Source organism: Mobula hypostoma, chromosome X2, assembly GCF_963921235.1.
Source record: "Mobula hypostoma chromosome X2, sMobHyp1.1, whole genome shotgun sequence".
NCBI classification, from domain to species: domain Eukaryota; kingdom Metazoa; phylum Chordata; class Chondrichthyes; order Myliobatiformes; family Myliobatidae; genus Mobula; species Mobula hypostoma.
Genome location: NC_086129.1, coordinates 34,073,080 through 34,100,071, shown reverse-complemented (window position 1 = coordinate 34,100,071; position 26,992 = coordinate 34,073,080). Strand labels below are relative to the sequence as shown.

Genomic DNA, 26,992 nt, shown 5'->3' with positions numbered 1-26,992 from the left:
TAGGTGAGTACAAAAACTTCACCTGTTACCTTTACATGCAACCTTGTATTTGCTGGAACTTTGTGCTAAAGTGATCAGTCCTAATTATATAACATGATTAGGGATGCAGATTTAAATTTGCATATCTATTAGTGTGATGCTATTACAGCTCAGGGCACTGGAGTTTGGAGTTCAATCTCGGTGTATGGGGATTTCAATATGCAGGTAGGTTAGGAGACAGTGATTGTAATATGATAGAATTCACCCTGTAATTTGAGAGAGAGGAGCTAAAGTCAAATGTATCATTATTACAGTGGAGTAAAGGAAATTATAGAGGCATGAGAGAGGTGCTGGCCAAAGCTGATTGGAAGGGGACACTAGTAGGGATGATGACAGCAGCAATGGCTGGAGTTTTTGGGAGCAATTCCGAAGGCACAGGATAGATACATCCCAAAGAAGAAATAGTATTCTAAAGGCAGGATGACGCAACTGTGACTGAAAAAGGAAGTCAAAGCCAACATAAAGCAAAAGAGAGGGCATATAATAGAACAAAAATATGTTGGAAATTAGAGGATTGGGAAGCTTTTGAAAACCAACAGAAGGCACCTGAAAAAGCCATAAGGAGGGAAAAGATGAAATATGAAGGTAAGCTAGCCAATAGTATCAAAGAGGATACCAACAAGTTTTTTTTCAGATATATAAAGAGTAAAACAGAGCTGAGAGTAGATATTGGACCACTGGAAAATGATGCTGGAGAGGTAGTAATGGGAGACAAGGAAATGGTGGATGAACTGAATAAGTATTTTGCATCAGTTTTCAGTGGGAAGACATTAGCAGTATGTCAGAAGTTCAAGAATATCTAAGGGCAGGAGTGAGTGCAGTTGCTGTTACTAGGGAGAAGGTGCTTGGGAAGCTAAAAGGTTTGAATTTAAGGAAGTCACCTGGACCAGATGGATTACATCCAGGGTTCAGAAAGAAGTAGATTAAGAGATCGTGGAGGCATTAGCAATGATCTTTTCAAGCATCAGTAGATTCTGGCATGATTCTGGAAGACTGTAAAATTGCAAATATCACTCAATTCAAGAAGGGAGGGAGGCAGAAGAAAGAAAATTATAGGCCAGTTAGCCTGAGCTCAGTGGTTGGAAAGATGTTGGAGTTGATTGTTAAAGATGAGGTTTCAGGGTACTTGGAGGCACATGATATAGGCCATAGTCAGCTGGTTTCCTTAAGGGAAAATCTCGCCTGACAAATCTGTTAGAATTAACAAGTAGGACAGACAAAGGAGAATTGGTAGGTGTTGTGTATTTGGATTTTCAGAAGACCTTTGACAAGGAGTTGCACATGAGGCTGCATAGCAAAATCAGAGCCTATGATATTACAGGAAAGATACCAGCAGGATAGAGCAGTGGCTGATTAGCAGGAGGCAAAGAGTGGGAATAAAGGGTGCCTTTTCTGACTGGCTGCCAGTGACTTAGTGGAGTTCCACTGGGGTCAATGTTGAGACTGATCCTTTTTATGTTGTATGTCAATGATTTTGATGATGGAATTGATGGCTTTGTGGCCAAGTTTGCAAACAATACGAAGATAAGTGGAGGGGCAGGGAGTGTTGAGGAAGCAGGGAAGCTGCAGAAGGACTTAGATTTAGGAATGGGTAAAGAAGCGGCAGGTGGAGTACAGTGTCAGGAAGTGTATATTCATGCACTTTTGTAGAAGAAATGAAAAGGCTGACTTTTTAAATGGGAGAAAAATCAAAAATCTGAGGTACAAAGGGACTTGGGAGTCCTCATGCATCTAAAGGTTAATTTTCAGGTTGAGTTGGTAATAAGGAAGGCAAATGCAATGTTAGCATTCATTTTGAGAGGACGAGAGCAGAAAAACAACAATGTAATGCTGAGGCTTTAAAGCACTGGTGAGGCCTCACTTGGATTATTGTGAGAAGTTTTGGGCCCCTTGTCCAAGAATGGATACGTTGACATTGGAGATGGATCAGAGAATGATTCTGGGATGAAATGATTATTGTATGAAGAGCTTTTGATGGCTCTGGGCCTGTACTCTCTGGAATTTAGAAGAATGAGGGGGTATCTCATTGAAACCTATTGAACATTAAAAGGCCAAGATAGAGTGGATGTAGAGTGGATGTAGAGAGGATGTTTCCTATAGTGGGGGGGGGGGTCTAAGATCAGAGGGCACAGCCTTAGAATAGAGCAGAGGTTCCCAACCTGGAGTCCACTGGCCCTTTGGTTAATGGTAGGAGTCCATAGCATAAAAAGGGTTGGGAACTTCTGGAGTAGAGAGATGTCCATTTAGAACGGAGAGGAGGAGGAGTTTCTTTAGCTAGAGGGTTGTGAATCTCTGGAATATGTTGCCACAGGGTGTATTTAAGGCAGAGGTTGATAGGTTCTTGACCTGTCAGGGTGTGAAAGGTTACGGAGGGAAGGCAGGAAAATGGGTTTGAGAGGGAAATGGATCAGCCATGATGAAATGGCAGAGTAGACTTGGTGGGTCAAATGGCCTAATTCTGCTCCTATGTCTTCTGTAAGGAGTCTCTGTATATCCACCCCGTGGTCCTCCAGGTCCTCCAGTTTCCTCCAACAGTCCAAAGACGTACCAGGTAGGTTCGTTGGTCATTGGAAATTGTCTCGTGCTTATATAAAGGTTAAAATGGAGATGTCAGGGATGGCTCAAAGGTGGGAAGGGCCTATTCCACACTGTGTCGTTAAATAAGTAAAAAATTTTCTTTAGTTGAGATGCTTCATATTTACTAGCTGTTCAAGCGTTTGTCAGTCGTTGAACTATATCTTGAATTATTGACTTTTTGGGCCACTTATATTTTTTAACTATGTAAATGTATTTGCTATATGCTATGCTGGATTAATGGAATCTTTGGTTTGTGATCCACATTCACAGTCTTCACCCAAACTTCCAGGTTCTTTTTGGGCTGAGACTACCTGCAGATTGGTGGCACTTGATGTTTGGAATTTGTGGTTTCCTATACTTTGGGCTGGAAATAGCAGGTCTGGCTTTTCATTCAAGAGCTTTAAGTAGATGGGCAGAAGATGCCAGGTGGATGCAGGTTGAGTGGTGTATCAGGAGTTTCCAGAAGATGTTATTGGCTTTGGAGCCAGTGATGTGCTATGACCATGAAGAGGTGCATGGTCCTTTAGCAATGGAAATGGAGCAAGAAATCTAGGATGAGGTGGACAAGAGGGTATATGCACCATAAAAGGTGACTCAATTAGAAAAAAATATAGTTATATTTTAAATTTTAAACTCTGATCGATTGGAGATCCTTAAAATGATAAAGGGATTCAGGAGCATGCATAAGAGGGGAAAACAAACACTTTCTCTGATGGAGGAAGAGCTGGGCTATTTAATAGTGAAGTAAGGGGACACTTCTCCCAGCACGGTGAAAAGCTGGAATTCCCTCTTCCACCAAGACACTGCATAATGGTTGAATGGATATTTGTGTCTTGAGTTTGACAGGATTTACTGAGCAAAGCTTTTAAAGGGTGTGAATCAAGTTGAATGACTAGAGTTGAGTTTAATTGGGTTTAGTTAATTCGTTTGAATGTTATCAGCTATGATCTAAAGAAAATAATGTTGAGAAATATACCGTATAGGGATAGAAATGCCAATGGTTCTGTAATGCATTAATTGCACTTATCACAGCCCTATAAATATTCATATAGGAGTCCCGAACCTCTTGCATTGACTCTGGCAGAGTTCTGGTCCATAAGTTGTTATAAATATTTGTAAGGCTATATCTTTTTTTTATAATTTAAAGAATTCCTACTTTATCTTCGAGCCCAGTCAAGTTTTCATAAGATCTTCAGGTATGGAACTTAATGCAGAAAAGTGAGAGATGTTGTACCTTGGTTTTGATTTTTAAATCTTTTTATTGAGTAAGTATACAAAAAAGGTAAGCCATATAAACATTAATACAATGTTAAAGTATAATAAAATTCCAAAAGATAACAATACCAAAAAGAAAATACTACAAACAATGTAATTTAAGCATAAGAAACCAAAATAACATAATAGTATGCTAGATTTTATATATATCAATGGAAAAAAAGAAAAAAAAAACCCAAAAAAAAACCCACCATGCAACTAACTAAAAGCAAAGCAATACCTTGGGAGTACAAACTAAATAGTAAGGCACTGAGAAGTGTGGTAGAAAAACGGGATCTGGGAATGGAGGTCCACAATTCCTTGAAAGTGGCATCACAGGTAAATAGGGTTGTAGCAAAAGCTTTTGGCATATTGGCCTTCATAAATCAAAGTATTAAAAACAGGAGTTGAGAGGTTATGTTGAAGTTATATAAGAAGTTGGGGTGAGGACAAACTTGGAGTATTGTGTACATTTCTAGTCACCTACAAGAAATATATCAATAAGATTAAAAGAGTGCAGAGAGAAAAAAATACAAGAATGTTGCCTGGAACAGAAAACCTGAGATATAGTGAAAGGTTGAATAGTTTAGGACTGTATTCCTTAGAGCATAAGAGAATGAAGTGAGGTTTGACAGAGATATACAAAAACTGAAGGGTATAAATATGGTATATGCAAGTAGGCTTTTTCCACTGAGGTTGCGTGAGAGTTGTTAAGGGTTGAAGTAAAATATTTAAGGGGAACTTCACTCAGAGGGTGGGGTGAGCGTGGAATGATTTACCCATATAAGTGATGGATTCACAATACTTCAACATTTAAGATTAGTTTGGAAAAGTAGATGGATGGGAGGGGTATGGAAGGCTATGTTTCAGATCCAGGTCAATGAGAATATGCAGAGTAAATGTTTGGCACAGACTAGATGGGCCGAAGGACCTGTTTCATTGCTGTAGTGCTCTATCTTTTCAAAAGGCTTTTGACAAGGTCCCACACAGGAGATTAGTGTGCAAACTTAAAGCACACGGTATTGGGGGTAAGGTATTGGTGTGGGTGGAGAATTGGTTAGCAGACAGGAAGCAAAGAGTGGGAATAAATGGGACCTTTTCAGAATGGCAGGCGGTGACTAGTGGGGGACCGCAAGGCTCAGTGCTGGGACCCCAGTTGTTTACAATATATATTAATGACTTGGATGAGGGACTTGAATGCAACATCTCCAAGTTTGCGGATGACACGAAGCTGGGTGGCAGTGTTAGCTGTGAGGAGGATGCTAAGAGGATGCAGGGTGACTTGGATAGGTTGGGTGAGTGGGCAAATTCATGGCAGATGCAATTTAATGTGGATAAATGTGAAGTTATCCACTTTGGTGGCAAAAATAGGAAAACAGATTATTTATCTGAATGGTGGCCGATTAGGAAAAGGGGAGGTGCAACGAGACCTGGGTGTCATTATACACCAGTCATTGAAAGTGGGCATGCAGGTACAGCAGGAGGTGAAAAAGGCGAATGGTATGCTGGCATTCATAGCAAGAGGATTCGAGTACAGGAGCAGGGAGGTACTACTGCAGTTGTACAAGGCCTTGGTGAGACCACACCTGGAGTATTGTGTGCAGTTTTGGTCCCCTAATCTGAGGAAAGACATCTTTGCCATAGAGGGAGTACAAAGAAGGTTCACCAGATTGATTCCTGGGATGGCAGGACTTTCATATGAAGAAAGACTGGATGAACTGGACTTGTACTCGTTGGAATTTAGAAGATTGAGGGGGGATCTGATTGAAACGTATAAAATCCTAAAGAGATTGGACAGGCTAGATGCAGGAAGATTGTTCCCGATGTTGGGGAAGTCCAGAACGAGGGGCCACAGTTTGAGGATAGAGGGGAAGCCTTTTAGGACCGAGATTAGGAAAAACTTCTTCACACAGAGAGTCGTGAATCTGTGGAATTCTCTGCCACAGGAAACAGTTGAGGCCAGTTCATTGGCTATATTTAAGAGGGAGTTAGATATGGCCCTTGTGGCTATGGGGGTCAAGGGGTATGGAGGGAAGGCTGGGGCAGGGTTCTGAGTTGGATGATCAGCCATGATCATAATAAATGGCGGTGCAGGCTCAAAGGGCCGAATGGCCTACTCCTGCACCTATTTTCTATGTTTCTATCACTATGACTTTATGACTATGTAATTGGATGTGACCTCTAAGAGGACCACAACTTTGCCTCAAGGACCTGTCTATGTTGGCTGGAGTCAGGGCTTTATGCTTTGGCTCTTGGTAGGGTCATCCATGCCAAACAGCTCAAAGGGTAGAGGCCAGACTACCAGTCCTCCAGGTTCAGGGTTCAGCTCAGGGCTAACAACCCTGACAGATAAAACAAAACTCTTACGGAAACCGCAATAAAGAATCCTTCTACATCTGAGTGCGACAGTATTCCTGAGTCTCTACCCAGGACTTGCATGACTGGCAGTAGTGAAAACCAAGCTACTGCCATAATGAAGGAAGCCCTGAACACCACCAGAGATGGAGGACCTTTATTGCTGCCCTAAATGCCAGCAGTGTAACGGCCAATAGATAGGTAATTAGATATGAACCAATTCTCTACTTCTATCTGTACATCGCAGGGTGACACCGACATATGGAGGATTTCTCTGTCTTGGCAGACCAAGGCTGGCTTCCTTCAAGTAATCTTGGGAAATTGCCACTAATAACAACGTTGAAGACAGCTATGGACAAACATGGATATGAACTTTGCTAAGTGAGACACTGTAAAGCCATTATTTCCAGAGTGTTTAGAGTTTTTATATAGCACTCATTCTGAAGCATAGTTACAGTTGTCTGGAAAGATATAACAGGTATTCATATATGCTTAGATCTTTATGGCTGCTTTTGATGGACTGTTAAGATTAAGTTCCTCATGCACAGTGATGGAACCTAGCTCTACATCTCAAACTCTGTTGTTTTGTTTTACTCTGTTGCAACAACATCAGATGTTTCTTCCTGCCTCCATGCTGAACTACCTGTTCTAGAAATGCGTGCTTTGTTGAATTGTCTAAATGTGCAACATGGCACTGCATGCAGGTTTAATGCCACTTTTGGCTTTCATTCAAATCAATGGAAACTGATTTCAGCAATGGCATTCAAAATAACATCAAATACTTAACTGCACCCTCCGGACAGTGATCTATCCATCACCCCAGTAAACAACCCCTGAGGTTTGAAGGATATGCAGCTTCTCTCAGTTAAGTAAGAGAATCAAAGGTTTATAGGGGTTGGACAGTATAGGACGCCTTGAGGAAGAGGATTAGCTGTAATCTAAGAGCATGAATAATTATAGCAGGAGTAGGCCATAATCACCACTCAAGATCATATCTGATCCTCTTTTACATTCCAAAATTTATCAATTTCATTCCTGTGAGCTACAGTTCCCAATAATTCCAATTTAAAGTTATCTATGCCTTTGAAATTCCAGTTTAATTTTCACCCAAACTCAAGGATGTTTTTCTGAGATCCTGTTCAATTTATTTGCAAATTGCTGAATACAAAACATTCTATGAATGACCACAGTTTTAAAATAAGGTATTAAAAATATCAGGTTGAGAAATATTTTTTGATTCATCTCAGTGTACTTTGATTAATACTACTGAAAGTAGTTTATAATAATAAGTAAATGTTTTTAATCAGCTGATCAGGCAGCATTAGTGAGAATGACAGTAAACATCTTATGCTGGTGATGCTTTGTCTGAACAGAGAAAAATAAATGAAATGAGCTTTAAATTATAGAGAAACGAGGGAATGTCAGAAGGAGCAAAGTAGAAGGTTTGGAAAAGGACAGAGACCAAAAGAGATAGATGATGGGATTTTCTCAGTTAAGCTTTTGCCCAAAACACACCTGTTCAATTCTTTCTCATGCAGACATATGAATAGAGGTTGTACAGGGAATGGACCTGTAACACAGCTTTCTTTGTTGGCATAGTCATTGAACAGCTTGCTGACTTCATTATTCATAAAACCAGACAGAACTCTATTTTCCAGCAGGGATTAGTCAGGTATCTTGTTTAATTTTCTATAGCACATTATTAACATAAGTGATAGCAAACTTTCAACCAAACTACCCAAATGGCTGAACTGTAAATCTTTGGAATAGATGGAAGCAAAAAGGAAATAACTTCAGAACACTGGCTGGTGCAGTTGCCTGGTGTTTTTTGCACTATTTATTTCTGATAGCCACTATTATTGCAGCATTCAAATTTGTTTCGTAGTTGTTTAACCATGGATGAGCACTTATAATAAGCAATGTGTCATTCCACTACCTTGAACTAAGTAGAGAATAGTACAAGCATGAATTCTAGAAATGTGGTTGGGAAATTAAATGGGTGAAACAGGCATCATTTTTTAAAACACTCTATACCTATTGATTTATATTTTCTAGAAATAAGCTGTTGTGGATAGGTCTTCTCTCAGACTGGCATTGCTATAATCATTTGCGATTGCCCTGGGATGTTGGACAGCCTAGAGTTTACTACTCTCAGGAGAGGGACGAATGCTGATTATTTTGTAGAATGCTGTGGCTCCTATGACATTGTTTAATTCTTCAAAGTTTGCAAAGTCATACTCAATAATCCATATTTAATTAATGGTTTGCAAAACACACCACAGACAATGAATTAGGCTTCAGCTTCCTTTAAAATCAGAATATTTTAATTTCATCTTGCAGGTGCAATGCAATTGATTTAAGTTATTGGAAATAACTTCACTTTTCTATCTTCACAAAGCAATTGATATTGTTCCTTAGTTTATTTCTTATTAAACTCACTTCCCCAAAAACCTTGTTGAATATGGATCAAGTGAAAATTTCAAAATTGAGATTTCTAAATTTTATGTTGCGACAAGATGCCTGATTTAATTGCATAACACAGTGAGCTGCAGCTACTGAGTAGCTGATTCCTTCTGTGCTGAACAGAAACACTACATTAGAGGCTGCTGTTCACCCTACAGTTTACAATGAAAAAGTACTATTAACTGTACTCCAGATTTACATTGACCTGTAGTTCTGTAATTTTTCAGTGAGTCTATTTAAATAGTGAAAAACAGATGCTAAGAGGCACATTAGTAGGAGAGATTCTCGAGCCTTTATACCAATGTCAACAGTTGATAAAACATATAATTATTAGAAAAGAACTGATTGCCAGCTCTATAAATAAAACTCTATCATCATACCATGGAGTGGTGTAGAGATGTCTGATGGTATCTGCATATTTAGAAACAGCTTCTGCACAGAATAAGCAAACATTCTTTCAGCATTCAGATTGATCATAAACACAATATAATCAGGATTGTTTAGTCATCATTAAATATTAACCATTAGCTATTTTCAAAAGTAGTCCAATATATGTGCATCTAATAAATACTTCTATTCTTGGCAGGGTTCAATTTTGGTTCATGGCCATGCCTTTTACTAATGTAATTTTTGCATATGATGAAATCTGTAAGTTCTTCATTCACAGTTATGCTGGAAGTAAGTATTTATATGGTTGATTCTCATTCTTAAACCTTTAGTACAAATGACAAATTAGTTCATAATAAATTTTGGCATGCTAACATTTTGATTCTATAATCAATTGTAGTTTATTTTGGATAGTTTCTAAGGGAAGAGGTATACAGTGAAGATTGTCCAAAGCTCAAACTTCTTTTGGTCTATTACAAATGAAGAAATAGCTTAGCAACCAGGAGGGGAAAATGCAGAATACTTCCAGGAATAAGAAAATAAACCAACTTATATTCTACTAGGTCTAATTTTTATAATTCGTCCTGAAATTTTGAGAGCACTTTTATATGGGGGGGGGGGGTCACATAGTGTGCAGTAGAATTACCAGTGTGCAGGTTCAATCCTGACCTTGGATGCTGTATGTATAGAGTTTGCATATTTTACGTGACTGCTTGGAATTTGTCCACATCCTCTAGTTGGTATTGTTACGAGAATACACATAAAATTAAGATGTTTGCTGGCCTGGGCTAGCATCAGTGGCATCAGCAGTTGGTCTGCCACCTGCCCTCAGGGGAAGGAGAAATAAGGAACAATGGAGCAGCGTCTGGAGATGTGTAATGAAGGGATGTGGGAGGAAGAGCTGTCTGGAGCGGCTCCCCCCTTTGAACCCTGAACTGTTTGAAGTGATGGACAGGCGATATCCCAGCAGGGGGATAAAAAGGGACAGGTTCGCTAAGACAGACACACACGCCACCCGAGGTAACGAGACCCTGGAAGCGGTGCGCTTCTCACGAGTGGGTGAGAAGTGCCAGACAACGACCAGGGTGGAAAGGTACGATCAGCGGGAACCCGGTGTGTGTCCGCCCTTGCCTGGGTGCCGGGTTCACTGCAGAGGATCGACCGCATCTGGAGGAGGGGTCACAGTCGGTGACCTCAGGTGACATCACCAAGGACCTGCCCAAAAGCTGTTTGTGAGCCATCCCGCTGGTCTGTGAGTGAAGCCGTTCTGAATGATCAGTTGTTCCTATTCTGTCTCTCTTCCCCCACCTTGTCCATCGCCATGGCAACGATTACTGCGAACTGAACTACAAACTGGACTGAACTTTGAGTCATTTTGAAATTGGTCATTTACCCCTAGACAACGATAGAGCTTGATTGATGCTGTTATCTTAATTCTGTGCACATGTGTGGTTATCATTGTTGAATTGTTGCATTTATTATCCTTTCGATTACTGTGTTACTGGTTTCTTTAATAAAACTTTCTTAGTTCTAGTACTCCAGACTCCAACTGAGTGATCCATTTCTGCTGGTTTGGCAACCCAGTTACGGGGTACGTAACAGTATGTTAATTGGCCACTTTAACCTAAGGTAGGTGGGTGGCAGATGAATCAGGGGCTGTCGACAGTAATGAGAAAGCGAGAGAGACAAAGTTAAAGTAGTGATGAGAACCAACATACACTTAGTGGATTGAATGGTACCCTATGGTGCAAGAAAATATACATAAATACAAATAGAAGTAACTTATACAGGCATCACTCACTTTCTCTGGTTTAATCATTTAATTTTGGTGCTCCAGGAGTCCAGAGCTCTACCAGTGCTGGGAATTAAAACTAGAGTCACTGCCAATTGTCTTCAGCAGATTGTTTTTTTAAAGAGAGCATCTTGTATGCTGTACGTATTTACTGTGGTATTAAAAGGCCTTCTACCAGTGTATGGCGATTGGAGGAAGAGATATGTAAGTAAGTCACAAAGGTGTAAGAGACATAGGGTTCCAGTAAGGGAGGATTTTGATCTTCCCAATATTGACTGGGATTCCCTTAATGCAATGGGCTTAGATGGATCAGAATTTATTCAGTCTGTTCAAAAGCTTTATTGAAAAAATATGTAGAAGCTCCTACTGGAGATGGGGCTCCACTCCGGAATATCTCGGTGCAGGTAAATGATTAGGAAAGGTTTCGAGGTATATTGGTCATAAGTGGGCAAATGGGGCTAGATTAGGTTACCATACTTGATCAGCCTGGGCAAGTGTGGCCATTGGGTCTGTTTCCATGCTCTATTATTACAATATGACTAAATTGCAAATGAGCAGATAATAGTTGTGCCAGTGGGGAAATAATGACTACAATTCTGTAAGTTTCAGGCTCTTTATGAAAGTGAATAGTGTTGTTCCTTAAGTTCAGATCCTGAATTGGGAGAAGGTTTAGGTGATTTAAATAACATCTGATGAGTGGAAGCTTTTTAAAAGCAATTCAGGGCCAGCATTTTCTGGTCAAGTTAAAACACAAAGATGGTATGATTAAAGAACCTTGGAAAGCAAAGGGTATTGAGAGAAAAAGAAGCATATGACAAGTACGTGCCACTGGAATTGATTGAGCCTCTTGAGGAATATAGGGAATGTAAGAGAAAACTTGAAGAAATTGGGAGGGACAAAAAGACAAAATATTTGTGGCAATTAACATTAAGAATTCCATAAATACATCAGGAGCCAGTAGGTATCCAGGAAAAGACCGAGTCCCTTTGGTTATTATAAAGGTAATCTCTTAGGACCTCCCTCAGATCACCTAGCTCCAAAGTGAATACTTCTCATGTCTTCACCAAGGAGAAGACTTGGAAGGTAGTGAGTTTTGAGAGTAACCTGGAGGATGTCAGTGTTGAGGAGGGGGTGTTAGATGCCTTGGACAGTCAAGGGCTGATAAAACCCCAAGGCCAGGTGAGCTCTATCAGTGCTAGGACTCTTGCTGTTTGTGGAAAATATTAAGTACTTGGCTGTAATGTTGGAGGCATGATCAATAAGTTTACAGATGATAGATAAATTGGGTGTCGTGGAGAATGAGGATTGTTGTCTCAGACAACAGAACAGATGGAAATTTAGGCAGAGCATTTGGTGGTTGAAATTTAATCTTGACAAGTGTGAGCTTTGTTGGTGAGTTCTGATTCACACTTCACTACTTGAAATAAAACTAATGATCTTGGGGTCAACCTGGCTTTTAGTGCTAAAAGTTTTACTTTATATCCAGGGGCAAGACTACACTTATAGGTATAGTTTGCTTTTTGAAATATTTTCAGGAATTTTAATCACACCCATTTTGTGATAAGTGTACACATACCATTCTCAACCTGCTGAGATTACAGAAAAATCATTTTAGTTCAGTTCAATATTCTGAATTAAAAGGTGAGAGTTCTTACTTTGTGCATTGGTTGCTGTCATCTAATTCTCACTGTAATTGTTCAAGGTTGGTGGGACAGGAACATACACTATTGAAGGTGGAATCATAACTCTTAAACAGCCATTTGACTTGAAGAGCATGGCTATAAACTGGAAGTGGGGTGGTCTAGCCAGCAGTTATGGCCAAGCAGGTAGAAGGGTGAAGAATTACCACTTTTGTGTACAAGACGTGGGGTTCAGGCAAGGTCCTAAGTCAATACTTCTCAACTGTCTTCACCAAGGAGATTTGCTTCTATATGCAAATAGAAGCATTCCAGTGCAGCAGTTAGTTTCGACAGAACTGTTGGAGAGCAGCAACTGTTGGTATTTCACACTTATGTTTAAAAATACTAAACAGTTGCTGGTTACTTCTCGAGCAATTACAGGTTTAGCACTGATGTTAGAAAAAGGTCATCCAATCATTTCCCAGCCCTCTGTAGTTTGCAGAAATTAATTGAAAAATAAATAACTTAATGACTTCTCAGCTGATTAGTATCTTATTACATTAGTCATACTGAATCAATAGAAAATGAGAGCTTTGAATGTATTTTGCTCATTGTTTTATACTTTGTTCAATAGAGTAAACCAAGCATTCTTGTATTTGGAGAGAGAGGATGAAATATGCTGTAATTGTAAAATACTCAGTGCTAGTTTAAAAAAAATCAGAAAATTTCATCAATTTCCTAGGCTGGTAGATAGTAGCTGGACAAACAAGTTAAAAAGCATCATTTCAAAACACTGACCAAAAATAAGTTGAGATGTATTAATTAAAGTTTAACAACTAATTAAATGCAATGATATAACTGTTAAGTAGACTGCCTCACCTGTTCTTCAGATAGAGTAGTTCCCTGATAGAGGTGTTAAGGTATTTTTAAGTCTCCCTTGAGGTGAAATGCTGTGTTTACCTGATAAATAAAACATGAGCAGAACATTTACCAAACAGAAAAGCAGTAGTAAATCTATTGCACAAAACTACAAGAACTTTTACATATACACTTGCCAAAATTTTTGTGCCTGACAGGCATATAGGAACACTTAAAGCCAACAATTTCATTTGACAGGTGGCCATTATGTTTCTCAAGCCAAAGACAATGTGTACAGTTTGAAAATAACCATGTCTATACATTGCCAGAGACAAAAATACAGTGAACCTATTTGGGGCTCCTATTTGATTGTATAAACCTAACCTGGTTGCAGAATGCTCAATGAACTGTAGCAAAATTAGGGTTCTTACCATCTGAAATGAATGAAAGAGAGGAAGATGGTGATACAGACATCTTTTGCAGCCTCTTTGCTTTCCCTCGGGACTGACTTCGTGACTCCACTCGGATTCCTAGCTTAGCTTCAGGAAAAGGAAAACAAAGGATGACATAAAGCTTTATTCAACACAGGATGGCCAAAACCGTACTGGCGGAAAAGAAACTATAAAGCCGCAATGGTATTTTAAATTGAGCTAAAAGGCAATTATCTAGGCTTTACCATCTTGGTAAGTGCTGGAAATATCAAACAGCATGGTAGTTTTAATGGGAATATGGGTGAAACCATTGACTATAAAGTCATAGCCTTGTCTGTCATGGTAAGTGCACTTCACAGTGGTGGCTGTGGATTTCAGAAGCAGTGTAGAATATGCAGCGACTGGCATATACGGAACATTGACCCAGAATCAGAATCGGGTTAATATCAGTGGCATACATTGAATGAAATTAGTTGGCTTTGCCGCAGCAGTATAATGCAATACATAATAATAGAGAAAAAGCACTGTATTACAATATGTGTGTGTGTATATATATATATATATATATTTAAATTAAATAGTGCAAGAATAAAAAAGTAATTCATGTGTTCAATGTCCATTCAGAAATTGGATGCCAGATGGAAAGAAGCTGTTCCTGAATTATTGAGTGTCTGTCTTCAGGCTCCTGTACCACCTTCCTAATGGCAGCCATGAGAAGAGTGCATGGCCTAGGATCTGGGAGTCCTTAATGAAGGATGCCGCCTTTTTGAGATTTTCCTCCTCGAAGATGTTCTGGATGCTGGGGAGGCTAGTACCTATCATGGAGCTGATTAAGTTTACAATTTGCTGCAGCTTATTTCGATCCTGTGCAGTAGCTCCCCCATACCAGACAGTGATGCAGCTAGTTTGAATACTCTCCACAGTATATCTGTAAAAATTTGCGAGTGTCTTTGGTGACATACGGAATCTCCTCAAACTCCTCATGCAATACAGTCTAATAAAATATAGGGCATGCAGGAGCTAGACGTATCCGGTAGTTGAATGGTATTGCAGCAATAACCCTGCACTGAGCATTAATAAGACCAAAGAACTGATTGTGCACTTCAAAAAGAATAAGACAAGGGAACAAATACTAGTCCTCATAGAGGGATCAGAAGTGGAAAGAGTTAGCAATTTCAAGTTTCTGCATGTCAACATCTTTGAGGATCTATTCTAGGCTCATGCATTACAATAATATTTACTCTATTACTTTCAGTTCTTACACTGAGAAGGTGCTTTCTCTTAATCTCCATGCATGGAATTAAAAATCTTAAGAGGTCTTTTTGACTTACCCAAGAATTTTGAATTGACAATGTAATCATTCTTAAGTAAAGGTGTATATTTTGATTTGGAGGGACTGGCAGGTCCTGAAAGATGTAAAAAAAAACACATTACCATTTGAAATCAATTTTACAAAACACTATAATTACTGTTTACATATTGCCGTGCCCCCTGATTAGTGCTGCTCTCATACATGGTGGCTATCCTCCTCCAATATAAAGGATAGAATAGTGAGTATTAGAGAAGAGTGGAGTCCCCATGTTCTACCAGAGTCACTAAAGATATCAGAGAAAGCTGTATTTCTCCATTTTCCATTGCAAGAATGAACACAACCCTAAGTTTTGTAGTGATACTTTTTAATGTGAAATGTTAATTTGCAAGCATCAGTAGCTTTTAACCCCTCTCCATCTCTTATTTTTTTATTACTATATTTTTCTATTTCACACGTGTGACTGGCAGCTATCTGATTTGAAATGAGTGCTCATTTTCCCTTTGTTATGGCAGCTGGAAGCATACCCATCAGTCTGACTTGCCCATAATAATAACCCTTTACTTTCCTTTGATGAGCCTACTTACTGTTCACACCCAGAAGAACATAGACCTCTCTTGCAGTCAGGATATCAGAGGCACAGCCATGCTGGGCTTGTAAAAGATGCTGCACCTCTCCGTTCTCATCTGCTCAATCTCAGCTGAAAGTATTATAATAAAAAAAATCAGAAAAGGCAAATAGTGATTTCTTCCACAAATTGACAAATTCTTTCTGCTCTTTTATAAAGGAACCTTTTCCAAAGAACTTGTGTTGCTTTTTATTTTACCCTTGGATAGCTAACATCACAGCATTCTCATTTCTTCCAGTCTTGTCTCTATCCTGTTTTTCACCATACCTTCAGAGTAGCCCTGCAATCCTCGAATAAAGAACATGCACAGTTGAGCAGCTTTAACATGTGCTTCTATATCCAAAGCCAGTTTTGGATGATCAGTTGGACATGAGAGGGAGCTGATAACATTTTCTGAGAAATTGTGTCTCTCAAAGGATCACCAAATATATTCCCCCTCAATGCAGTTGTAAACAAAGTAATATAAGAAAGCTTGAGGACTAACATTTTCATATTTACAAATTTAATCTCTCTCATATTTGGCTTGCTAAGTTTGCACTAGAATATCACCAGTGGATGGTAGTTCCTCTCCAAGATGTTTTCTCCTTCACTCCATCTATTTCAATAGGTGAGGAAGCTTCTATGCCTTCATCCGGTTCATTTGATGGTGTAACCTTTCATGCCTTATATAATCTTGACGATGCTTCATCAAATGAACAGGTGAATTATGAGCAAGATTATGTCAGTTAGCTCCTCAGGTTTGCTCCACAGTTTAATAAACTTCTACATTCTTTTCACCCTTTTACTGATTCCTTCTACTTACTGTCATAAAAAAGTTCAAAGACTCACTTGAAGGGCAGTGGAAAGAGAGAATACTAAAGATTCATGACCCTCAGAAAACAAATCTTGCCTCACTTCATTCCATCAAGGCTCCTCAAGATCACATTTTTCCCCCTCTCACTTATATACATCAATAAATATGAGCCAGGCCTGTCCAACATTTACTCATAAGATGACTTGCTCATTCCAGCTATCAGGTTCACCTTCCGTAAACTACTTTCAATCTATTTACAGCCTTCCTTAAACAAGGTGGTCAAGCTGTATACATATGTACTCTAGATTTGGTCTCAACAATGCCCTATACAACTAAAGTACAACTTCTCAACTTTAGTATTCATTTCTTTCAGGAGTAATGGTTAACATTCTGTTAGTTTTCCTGATGACTTACTACACCTGCATGGTAGCATATCTCACAATATGGTAGATCATTACTTGATTGCTACCCTATTGAAACTGACCCAGTCCAATCAATAATCAGCTTCCTTGTGTGGCTCCTTGTACAAATGGAAGACTATCAACTTCAAATGGTGATCATGAACATTAATTTTATATTGTTCCATTGATTTATTTAGAATGCATAGTTACAAGAAGATCTGGCTTCAAATCAAAATGATTTCTAATGGAGCTGGCCATCAGCCACTTGATGGGTTCCAATCCTACACCTGTGGTCTGATTGTGAAGTAGTAAATGTGCAATTCTGATTTTGATTTCATTTCCTTAATCATTTTCAATCCACCTTTTCATCTGAATTGTCCTTTATGCCACAGTTTGAGGCTGAGTGGCATGGGTACGTAGGCACACTCGTGACTCCATACCTCCTGAAGAATTCCTCTGAAAACTTGCCACCAGTGAAGGTGCCTCCATGCTTAGCTGATTAAACAATTCATCAGAAAAGATGAATTGTTTATTAATGGTCTTAAATTTCAACAGAACTCTGTTTTTGCTGCTGCAAGTCTAACATTCCTCTTCCAATGACACTTCTCTTTTCATAATGGTACCATAAAATTATACCCCAAACTTGTACACACACTGGGGCTTTCCTGGGTGATGTTGCAAACCCTGTGCTTGCTTGACCACTTCTCCATCAAAACTGATGAATTGAAATTTAGTTACTTCTAAATGTACATGTCAAGTAATCCACAAATTCTGTGATCTCACATCTCTTACCATACTCACCAACTCTAGCAATCTGTCTCAAGTCCACCATAAAGTCTGCACAGCTTCAACTGGGATAGTTGCACAATTGGACAGAGGCCTAGGCTACCAATTTAGAACCCTGAGTTCAGATCCAAACTGAGCAGCTGTAGAATTTAACTTCTGTTAACTGTAGAGTTCGAGTCATAGAGTATAACATCGCCACAACAGACAGGATCTCCCGGTAGCCACCCACTTCAACTCTGCTTCCCATTCCCATTTGGATATGTCCATACATGGCCTCCTCTACTGCCACGATGAGGCTAAGCTCAGGTTGGAGGAGCAACACCTCGTATACCGTCTAGGTAGTCTCCAGCCCCTTGGCATGAACATAGAATTCTCCAACTTCCGGTAATTCCCTCCCTCTCCCTTCCCCTATCCCTATGTCACTCTGCCCCCTCCCCCAGCTGCCTATCATCTCCCTCATGGTTCCGCCTCCTTCTACTACCCATTGTGCTTTCCCCTATTCCTTCTTCATCTTTCCTGCCTATCCCCTCCCTGCTTCCCCTTCCCCACCCCTTTATCTTTCCCCTTACTGGTTTTTCACCTGGCACCTACCAGCCTTCTCCTTCCCACCCTCCCCCCACCTTCTTTATAGGGCCTCTGCCCCTTCCCCCTACAGTCCCGATGAAGGGTTCTGGCCTGAAACGTTGACCGATCATTTTCACGGATGCTGCCCGACCTGCTGAGTTCCCCCAGCATGTTGTGAGTGTTATTATAACATGGATACAGGCCCTTTGGCCCAGGCAGTCCATGCTGACTACAGTGTCCACTCAGCTAGTCACAATTTCCTGTCCTTAATCCATATGTAAGCCCTGCTACTCCACGTACCTATCCAAGTGCTGCTTAAATGATACTATTGTACCTGCTTCAATCACTTCCTCTGACAGCTCGTTCCATATACCCACCAATCTGCATGGAAAATGTAGCCCCTCAGGTCCTTTTTTTAATATTTCTCTGTGCAGCCTAAACCTATGCCCCTATAATTTTGGACTCCCTATTTTAAAAAAAATAAATGATGACTACAAAATTATTGCTAAAATCTCTTTTGGTCCACTTTGGGGAGGAAGTCTGCCATCTTTCCTTAATCAGACCTAAATCTGCCTGCAAACCAACCAATGCTTCTGATCATAGAAACATAGAAACATAGAAAATAGGTGCAGGAGTAGGCCATTCGGCCCTTCGAGCCTGCACCGCCATTTATTATGATCATGGCTGATCATCCAACTCAGAACCCAGCCTTCCCTCCATACCCCCTGACCCCTGTAGCCACAAGGGCCATATCTAACTTCCTTTTAAACATAGCTAATGAACTGGCCTCAACAGTTTGCTGTGGCAGAGAATTCCACAGATTCACCACTCTCTGTGTGAAGAAGTTTTTCCTAACCTCGGTCCTAAAAGGCTTCCCCTCTATCCTCAAACTGTGACCCCTCGTTCTAGACCTCCCCAACATCGGGAACAATCTTCCTGCATCTAGCCTGTCCAATCCCTTTAGGATCTTATACGTTTCAATCAGATCCCCCCTCAATCTTCTAAATTCCAACGAGTACAAGCCCAGTTCATCCAGTCTTTCTTCATATGAAAGACCTGCCATCCCAGGAATCAATCTGGTGAACCTTCTTTGTACTCCCTCTATGGCAAAGATGTCTTTCCTCAGATTAGGGGACCAAAACTGCACACAATACTCCAGGTGTGGTCTCACCAAGGCCTTGTACAACTGCAGTAGTACCTCCCTGCTCCTGTACTCGAATCCTCTCGCTATAAATGCCAGCATACCGTTCGCCTTTTTCACCGCCTGCTGTACCTGCATGCCCACTTTCAATGACTGGTGTATAATGACACCCAGGTCTCGTTGCACCTCCCCTTTTCCTAATCGGCCACCATTCAGATAATAATCTGTTTTCCTATTTTTGCCACCAAAGTGGATAACTTCACATTTATCCACATTAAATTGCATCTGCCATGAGTTTGCCCACTCACCCAACCTATCCAAGTCACCCTGCATCCTCTTAGCATCCTCCTCACTGCTAACACTGCCACCCAGCTTCGTGTCATCCGCAAACTTGGAGATGCTGCATTTAATTCCCTCATCCAAGTCATTAATATATATTGTAAACAACTGGGGTCCCAGCACTGAGCCTTGCGGTACCCCACTAGTCACCGCCTGCCATTCTGAAAAGGTCCCGTTTATTCCCACTCTTTGCTTCCTGTCTGCTAACCAATTCTCCACCCACACCAATACCTTACCCCCAATACCGTGTGCTTTAAGTTTGCACACTAATCTCCTATGTGGGACCTTGTCAAAAGCCTTTTGAAAATCCAAATATACCACATCCACTGGTTCTCCCCTATCCACTCTACTAGTTACATCCTCAAAAAATTCTATGAGATTCGTCAGACATGATTTTCCTTTCACAAATCCATGCTGACTTTGTCCGATCATTTCACCGCTTTCCAAATGTGCTGTTATCACATCCTTGATAACTGACTCCAGCAGTTTCCCCACCACCGACGTTAGGCTAACCGGCCTATAATTCCCCGGTTTCTCTCTCCCTCCTTTTTTAAAAAGTGGGGTTACATTAGCCACCCTCCAATCCTCAGGAACTAGTCCAGAATCTAACGAGTTTTGAAAAATTATCACTAATGCATCCACTATTTCTTGGGCCACTTCCTTAAGCACTCTGGGATGCAGACCATCTGGCCCTGGGGATTTATCTGCCTTCAATCCCTTCAATTTACCTAACACCACTTCCCTACTAACATGTATTTCGCTCAGTTCCTCCATCTCACTGGACCCTCTGTCCCTTACTATTTCTGGAAGATTATTTATGTCCTCCTTAGTGAAGACAGAACCAAAGTAATTATTCAATTGGTCTGCCATGTCCTTGCTCCCCATAATCAATTCACCTGTTTCTGTTTGCAGGGGACCTACATTTGTCTTTATCAGTCTTTTCCTTTTTACATATCTATAAAAGCTTTTACAGTCCGTTTTTATGTTCTCTGCCAGTTTTCTCTCATAATCTTTTTTCCCCTTCCTAATTAAGCCCTTTGTCCTCCTCTGCTGAACTCTGAATTTCTCCCAGTCCTCAGGTGAGCCACTTTCTCTGGCTAATTTGTATGCTACTTCTTTGGAATTGATACTATCCCTAATTTCTCTTGTCAGCCACGGGTGCACTACCTTCCTTGATTTATTCTTTTGCCAAACTGGGATGAACAATTGTTGTAGTTCATCCATGCAACCTTTAAATGCCTGCCATTGCATATCCACCGTCAATCCTTGAAGTGTCATTTGCCAGTCTATCTTAGCTAATTCATGTCTCATACCTTCAAAGTTACCCCTCTTTAAGTTCAGAACCTTTGTTTCTGAATTAACTACGTCACTCTCCATGTTAATGAAGAATTCCACCATATTATGGTCACTCTTACCCAAGGGGCCTCTCACGACAAGATCGCTAATTAACCCTTCCTCATTGCTCAAAACCCAGTCCAGAATAGCCTGCTCTCTAGTCGGTTCCTCGACATGTTGGTTCAAAAAACCATCCCGCATACATTCCAAGAAATCCTCTTCCTCAGCACCTTTACCAATTTGGTTCACCCAGTCTACATGTAGATTGAAGTCACCCATTATAACTGCTGTTCCTTTATTGCACACATTTCTAATTTCCTGTTTAATACCATCTCCGACCTCACTACTACTGTTAGGTGGCCTGTACACAACTCCCACCAGCGTCTTCTGCCCCTTAGTGTTACGCAGCTCTACCCATATCGATTCCACATCTTCCCGGCTTATGTCCTTCCTTTCTATTGCGTTAATCTCTTTTTTAACCAGCAACGCCACCCCACCTCCCCTTCCTTCGTGTCTATCCCTCCTGAATATTGAATATCCCTGAACGTTGAGCTCCCATCCCTGGTCACCCTGGAGCCATGTCTCTGTGATCCCAACTATATCATAATCATTAATAACAATCTGCACTTTCAATTCATCCACCTTATTACGAATGCTCCTTGCATTGACACATAAAGCCTTCAGGCACTCTTTTACAACTCTCTTAGCCCTTTTTAATGCTTGCCCTGGATTTGTCGGCCTGCCACTTTTACTTTTCCCCTTTGTACTTTTTGCTTCTACGCTCACTTTACACCCCTCTGTCTCTCTGCACTGGTTCCCATCCCTCTGTTGTGAACTAACCTCCTCACACCTAGCCGCTTTAATTTGATTCCCACCCCCCAACCATTCTAGTTTAAAGTCACCTCAGTAGCCCCCGCTAATCTCCCTGCCAGGATATTGGTCCCCCGAGGATTTAAGTGTAACCCGTCCTTTTTGTACAGGTCACACCTGCGCCAAAAGAGGTCCCAATGATCCAAAAACTTGAATCCCTGCCCCCTGCTCCAATCCCTCAGCCACGCATTTATCCTCCACCTCATCGCATTCCTACTCTCACTGTCGCGTGGCACAGGCAGTAATCCCGAGATTACTACCTTTGCGGTCCTTTTTCTCAACTCCCTTCCTAGCTCCCTATATTCTTCTTTCAGGACCTCATCCCTTTTCCTACCTATGTCATTGGTACCTATATGTACCAGGACCTCTGGCTCTTCACCCTCCCACTTCAGGATATCTTGGACACGATCAGAAATATCCCGGACCCTGGCACCAGGGAGGCAAACTACCATCCGAGTCTCTGGACTGCGTCCACAGAATCGCCTATCTGACCCCCTTACTATCGAGTCCCCTATCACAACTGCCCTCCTCTTCCTTGCCCTACCCTTCTGAGCTACAGGGCCAGACTCTGTGCCGGAGGCAGGGCCACTGTCGCTTCCCCCGGGTAAGCTGTCCCCCCCAACAGTACTCAAACAATGGCTTGACAAGACAATCATTTCGAAAGGAATTTGAGAGGGCCAATAATACCTGGTCTTGCCAGTGATGCTTAAATTCTGCAAAATATTTAGAATAGACATATTACACACCAGACAAATGGCAAACTGTCAGCTAGCTTCTCAGCTAATTGAGATTGTAGATGTGAACATTTATTATTTTAATGCATATTAGCCTCTCAATAATCTAGCTTAATGAAAGCAAATCCTCCCTCGGACGACAAACATGGACAATGCACAGCACATTAAAAGGCTTCAAAATTATTAACTTGGTTTCTTTATTCTTTGTCATAGTACCCAGTCATGATGCATCTCTAATCTACATTCAATATGCATTTATTATTGTATTTAACATTCACTGACCATCTCATGTCTACGACTTGGACTGTCCACAAGCAGAAACTCCTTTACTTCTGGGATTTTCCTACTTCTTTGTCAACCAATGGAAAGAAAAACCAAATAAGAAATCTTTTTTAAAAAGCACATTATTTGGTTGGTTTCATAACTCCTCCACATAAGCTGCAAAAGACGTATTGTTGAATCCAATTAAAATTAACCTCTTTAGAATCATTTAACATATATACTGATTTCTTAGGGGACTTTCAGCTAATAATTGCTAAGCAAATAATTAGGTAGATGTCAAACTCTATGCCTCAGAATGAACTATTTTAATTAGAATGTTTACTGCCTAAGCTTTCCTACTTTCTTCAGTCTCCCTACACTCCTTTGCAATAAAATGTCTTTAAATAGTACACAAAAGTAGTAAGAGATAGCAGATTTTCTTACTGACCCTCAACATTTTCCATCCACTTAGTGTAGCTTTTGAATATGTCTTTGTCCCTCCTTCACCACAACTGGAACTGAAAATGCACTGTGCTGAAAAATTCATGGAACATTATTTGTTGGTCAAAGTTAAACTGTGTAATGTATGTCCTTCTAAATAATTTAAAAAGAATACGACACCTATTATAAGCAGCCTCAGGCAATTTCTAAAATATGAGGCATACCAAAGAGTTAGATGGATTTACATCATTATTGGAATCATACTGAGGAACACTGGAAACATATTAATTACAAATGGAACCTCTTCCCATCTCTGTCATGGAGTTTATGGCAAAATGAATAATTCCTCTTACCTTCAGTCTCGTAGTGGCAGCTCTGCTTGATGTAATCCAACAAAACTCGGAACTTGCAAAATATATTGAAGTGAGCATGCTCATTATCTGCAGTATACATGAATAAGATTGCTAAATTAATTATCAAAAAAAAAACTCAGATGGTTTTACCTGTTGCTATTGTGATGTAGAATCAGAGAATTAATTAAACCCAAATGCTCTGAACCTGATCTGCTGGCTGAAGTCACTGCCTGTACTGTCCAACTACTTGACAAGTATCTTGCAAGGTGAAGTGGGCTCCAGGAAGGTTTCAAATATAACCTTACTTTTGCAGAAAGCCCCAACAGTTCATTGGCCATCAAAAGTAATTTAATATCAAAGATATTTAAAACCTATCCAGGCAGATTGAATAATTGAATAAAATATACAAATTATTAGTGCAGTGACTTCAATCAAGTGAGTGATGTTGTTCATGATCCAGACTTCAATCACTGGACTGGATGCAAAGTGCTATCCTTGAACATGACTAGGCCCAGTTACTCAACAATAATTAATTTTATTTGAGTATTAAGTTACTTCTTATTCCCTCTCCTTTACAAAGGAAACATTTATGGTGTGTGCTTATTATCAGCAAAATCTGCAGTTCAGAAAATCATGGAAACAAACAGAACAGAAACAGGCACTCTTGGCCCATATCGTCCAAGTCACCCATAATGCCCATCTATGACAGTTACAGTTGTCTGCTTTAGACTGTGCATTTTCCCCCACAAAAGTACCTGTCCAAACACTTCTAAAATGCTACAATGTATCTGCCTCCAGCTCATTCCAAATATTCACCAGCTTCTGTGAAAAACATCCTTTTTCATTACCCACCTGAGTTCAATTATGGCTCTACAATGGCTTTGACTGGCCATTCGCAATTCCTCGGCCAAGCAAGATATTTAATCAATACTTTCTGTATGGTTAAACATGGATATCAACTTGAGCAAAGATTCAAAAATGAGCATCTGGCATAGAAAATATTCTACAAACAGTGGGGGTTCAAACCACTAGCTCTTGTTTATATTCACTAATGATTTTTACATCTGTGATAGGGAACACGAGCTGGGTGACCTACGGCTCATTTGGGAGAATGAGGAGGTGATAGACAAGAGCTACAGGGAGGAAATCAAACCCAAGTTGCAGGTGGCAGACAATTGAGCATCTGTCAGGACAGGTAAAGGAAATAGGCCAAGAGTACAAAGTACACCTGTGGCCATTCCCCTAAATAACAAGCATAATGCTTTGAATACTTTGGGTGTAATACTTTGAATACTTTGAATATAGGGAACTAGATAGGAAACTGAAAAACAGGATCTCATGGGTAGTAATTATAGTAATCTCTGGGTTGTACCACACACCTGTCAGGGTTCAAATAGAATAATTTGGCAGATGAAAGTGTGGCTGAAGAATTGGTGTAGGGGCAGGGTTTCAGATGTGTGGATCACTGGGATTTGAGGAAGGTATGGCCTTTACTAAGTGGATGGGTCACACCTGAACTCCAGAGGACCAATATCCTGTGGGCAGGTTTGCTAGAGCTGTTGAAGACGGATTGAACTAGTTTGGCAGGGGGATGGGAAACAGAATGACGGGGCTGAGGATGGGGCAGTCAGTGTAAAGATGGATGCAGCCTGTAGAGAGATTGTGGGAAGGATAAGTAGTGGATAGGGCATAACTGCAGTCAGTTGGATGGGTTAAAATGTGTCTCTTTTTAAATGCTAAGAGTATAAGGAACAAGTGTGATGAACTTAGTGCATGAATCAGTACATGGAACTATGATGTTGTGGCCATTACAGAGACTTAGCTGCCACAAGGACAGGAATGGCTGCTGGATGTTTTGGGGTTTTGGTGAATGCTGATGTTAAGGACTTATGTCATTCCTTGCCCACCTCCTCTGGCTTCAGGCATAAATCCAACCCACCCCCAAATTCTTACCTGCTTGCTCTTAAGTGTATGTAGAAAATGCCTCGGCATTCTCTTTAATTCTACATGGCCCCTTTTTTGCCCTCTTACTTCCTTAATATTTCTCAAAGACTCTGTTCATTTTCAGCTTCCATCTCCTTAAGTATGCTATCTTTACAATTACATTTGGCCTCAGCCATCATCCAGGATTCCCGAACCATGCCATCCTTGCCTTTCTTCTTCACAGGAACATGCTGGTGCTGAATTTTGATCAGCTGACCCTTAAACAATGCCTACCTGTCAGATATTACCTTACACCAAATTGGCTGTTCCAATATGTAACCCCAGCTCCTGGCCAATGCTAATTGTAATTTCCTGGAGGCATCTAACAAATTCTGCCCCATATAAGTCTCTGGCACTATGGAAGACCCTGTCAGTATTGGGAAAAATAAAGAAGGTACACAGTTTAAATTAAATAACCCAATGTACCCAAAGAGGTAGGCAAAAATGGGGAAGGGAGCACCTAGTGCTCCTTTTACTCCTTCCTTTTTTTTTGTAATTTGGAGAATCTTTGTGCCTTCCTGCTGGGAGGCACTGTAGTCTGTTGACCACATTCACAGGTGTCCTGGAGCCAAATGAACATTACGTTGAAACTTGCATGCAGTTTGCAGTTTAATCATCAGAAGAAAAAGTGTCTTTTTTTACTTTTAATTGGTAACATTAATGATTAACAGCTAGCATCTAAGATTAAAAATTAATGAAGCAGAATAATGGCATAGATACATAATCCAAAGTAGGATTTAGATGTTGAATATTATTATTTTCCTGTTCCTGATGTGAATAAATGTGCAAACAGATGCATTACAACCCCATTATTGTAAACCTTCCTGTGCTGTTGCTTGCTCAGCCTGCATTTTAGAATACAGTTAGACGTAGTTAGCTGAGACATTTTACTCTACTTGGCAGATCTACAGCATTATTATTAACTATTACCACATACAGCCACAGTATTCTGTGTTTAAAATTAAAACACTGTCAGGGAATGAGGTGTTATTTTGACTGTTTAAAAGGTTCTTGCACTTACCTCCGAACAACACTGTGATAAACATGATACCTTGTAATCATCACAGAAAAATTCTAACAAGGATCTTGAAACTTTGCCAGGTAGAAGTTAGGGCATCTGACGATAAATGTGGTATTCGTGCAGCTTCGAACGTCAGAGCAAGACTGAACATGTTGCTGTGTGTTCTGAACATAATTAACTGATTCAGTAGGAGCAAACTGTGCTCATAGAGTAAGGTTAAATATAGTATTCTATTACTTATTAACAGAGAGCAGTTCA

At 40.3% G+C, this 26,992-nt stretch overlaps 1 long non-coding RNA gene across 1 annotated transcript; it reads right to left on the bottom strand.

Annotated features, from left to right (window-relative positions):
• Positions 1 to 4,800: 4,800 nt before the first annotated feature.
• On the bottom strand, positions 4,801 to 26,862 carry LOC134341003 (uncharacterized). The gene is made up of 7 exons (XR_010016697.1): positions 26,735 to 26,862; positions 23,731 to 23,817; positions 15,672 to 15,784; positions 15,107 to 15,181; positions 13,776 to 13,883; positions 13,366 to 13,446; positions 4,801 to 9,120 (listed from the first exon to the last, which is right to left on the bottom strand). It is a non-coding gene; the product is annotated as an uncharacterized LOC134341003 (long non-coding RNA).
• Positions 26,863 to 26,992: the final 130 nt, after the last annotated feature.